Source organism: Lactuca virosa, chromosome 7 (genome assembly GCF_052849685.1).
Source record: "Lactuca virosa cultivar CGN04683 chromosome 7, Lactuca_virosa_CGN04683_v6, whole genome shotgun sequence".
NCBI lineage: Eukaryota > Viridiplantae > Streptophyta > Magnoliopsida > Asterales > Asteraceae > Lactuca > Lactuca virosa.
This window is the reverse complement of record NC_136432.1, coordinates 137,765,523-137,768,179: the sequence shown is the minus strand read 5'-3', so window position 1 is coordinate 137,768,179 and position 2,657 is coordinate 137,765,523. Positions and strand designations below refer to the sequence as shown.

General features: G+C 33.5%; 1 long non-coding RNA gene across 1 annotated transcript; it reads left to right on the top strand.

Moving 5' to 3' along the window:
- The first annotated feature begins 223 nt into the window (after nt 1-223).
- Nucleotides 224-1,616, top strand: LOC145125719 (uncharacterized). The gene is made up of 2 exons (XR_013716136.1): nt 224-1,084; nt 1,231-1,616. It is a non-coding gene; the product is annotated as an uncharacterized LOC145125719 (long non-coding RNA).
- Nucleotides 1,617-2,657: the final 1,041 nt, after the last annotated feature.

Below are 2,657 nucleotides of genomic sequence, written 5' to 3'. Positions count from 1 at the left end.
CGTCTCTTATCGATTCTCAATCAATGAAGAAGAATAAAATCCACGTATCCTAGCCACTTGCAAGACAATGATGTTTCACACCACCCACTTCAAACTTAAGTGCATTAGATATTTCACACCACCCAATTCAAACTCAAGTGCATTAGATATTTGTTTCTTCATAGATATTTGTTTCTACATATATGTGTATGTGTATGTAATGTGAGAGGGCGTGTCTTCTTTTTTTGCTTCTCATAAACCTCCTGCACCATCTCCTTGAAAGAAAAAACACAACAAAACCCACTACAACTTCAACATCTTTTCAACAACAAAATACAACCAAAAAAAACAACACCTTCAATCTTTATCCCTGAAGCAACCAAAAAAAACAACAAACTTCAATCTTTATCCCTGAAGCAAGAACACCAAAAACACTTTCAAACCCATAAACACTTCCAACCTTCACCACCTTCGTTCATCATCATCATACACCAACCATTCACCACCAAACAACCTCTACTACATCAACCCACTAAAACACAACCATAAAACCACCCAAAAACCTCCTGCTTCAAAAACTCATACAAAACCCACTACTATTCATCATATTCTTCATAAACCTTCACCACCTTATACCCCAATTTTAACCACCTTATTCCACCCTCTAAACACCCTCCAAATACCCTCCTTAAACCTCCTCCAAACACCCTTCAAATCACCTCCACCATCACCACCTTGCTATTTTTCGAGATCAGAATCTTCAAGTCAGAAAAGAAGAAAATTGGGTACAATACATCCAAGAAACGACTAGGGAGATTCTCATCACGAATTCTCCATGAGTATACCTTCATTTTGGAAATTTCGTGGACGATTTTGACCAAGGGAAACCCAAAGAGACGCAAGAGAGAATTGGGTATCCAGAGAGATTTATTCCGAAAATTGAGAAAAAGAAAGAAGGATATTTGATCTACGTGTGTTACGATCATAAGCAAAGGAGAAATAAATTTTACACCTATTTTGAATTGGGCTCTCTATACTTTATAAATTCAACAACGGGTATCAGAGCTTGTGTGATTTACTTTGAAATTTTTGTCGAAAACTTTTGGTTAGCATTTATATGAAACTTTCATAAGCTTTTCTTTAAATATTTCATTTTAATATCACTTGTTCAAAATCCTTTTAAAAAAATATATCAAAAAAAATGTCTTCTGCTAATTACTCTAACATGAACTCTGTCTCTATTGCCAACAGCTTAGGATTTGGTTCTCGGGCACCCATACTTATTCCCAAAGAGTATAATTCATGGGTTTGCAGTATGAAACTTCATCTTAACACCATAAATGAAGATGTGTGGAAATACGTAGAAGGAACCTATATTACTCCAAAAAATATGGCTACTCTTGCTACAAATCAAGTCACTCAAGCCGAAATCAAAAGAAAGTTTGAACTCCAAGCCAAAAAAGGAACTTGTGTCTGGAACAATATTCTAAGTCAAATGGATGACATTATACTGTTAACCGCAAATCAAATCTGGGAAAGTTTGAAAAATTGTTATTGTGGAAATAAAGGAGTTATTAGAAACAAAAGAACATCTGTTTTGAATGAATTCGATAATTTAAAAATGTTTTCATCAAAAACCATCCATGATGCTCACGATAATTTCAATTGTATTATGGTTAAAATGAACAATTTAGGTATCAAAAAGGCACACCACGCGATAAATCTCAAGTTTTTAAACAATCTTTTCGAAAGCTGGAAAATGGTTAAACTCATTATTCAGGGATATCCAAATATTCATACTAAAACTTTGTACAATTTGTATGGAGAACTTCAAAGGTCTGAATCATCGATTAACCCACCAACCACTACAACTTTTGGAGGACCACTTGCTTTTGTGACCACATCTTCACAAAACCAAACACCTTTCAATGATCAAAACTTTGATCATTTTAATCAGACTTTTTTTCAAAACCAAGCCTTCGTATGAAAATGGTTAGCGTTTATTCGAATCAGACTGATCAAAAGAATTATTTACAAAGGCTAGGTTTTGAAAAGAATTCTGATTAAAATGATTAATGTTTTGATCATTGAAAGGTGTTTAGTTTTGCGAAGATGTGGTCACAAGAGTAAGTGGTCCTCTAAAAGCTGTAGTGGTTGGTGGGTCAATCGAGGATTCATACGATTGAAGTTCTCCATACAAATTGTACAAAGTTTTAGTATGAATAGTTGGATTTACCTAAATAATGAGTTTAACCATTTTCTAGCTTTTGAAAAGATTGTTTAAAAACTTGAGATTTATCTCGTGTTGTTTCTTTTTTATATCTAAATTGTTCATTTTAACCATAATAAAATTAAACATATCATGAGCATCATCGATGGTTTCTGAAGAAAGCATTTTGAAATTATCGAATTCATTCAAAACAGACGTTCTTTTGTTTCCAATAATTCTTTTATTTCCACAAAAATGATTTTTTTCAAACTTTCCCAGATTTGATTTGCGGTTAATAGTATAATGTCATCCATTTGACTTAGAATACTGTTCCAGATACAAGTTCCTTTTTGGCTTGGAGTTCCAACTTTCTTCTGATTTCAGCTTGAGTGACTTGATTTGTAGCAAGAGTAGCCATATTTTCTAAAGTAATATAGATTCCTTCTACGCATTTCGAGACATCTTCAAT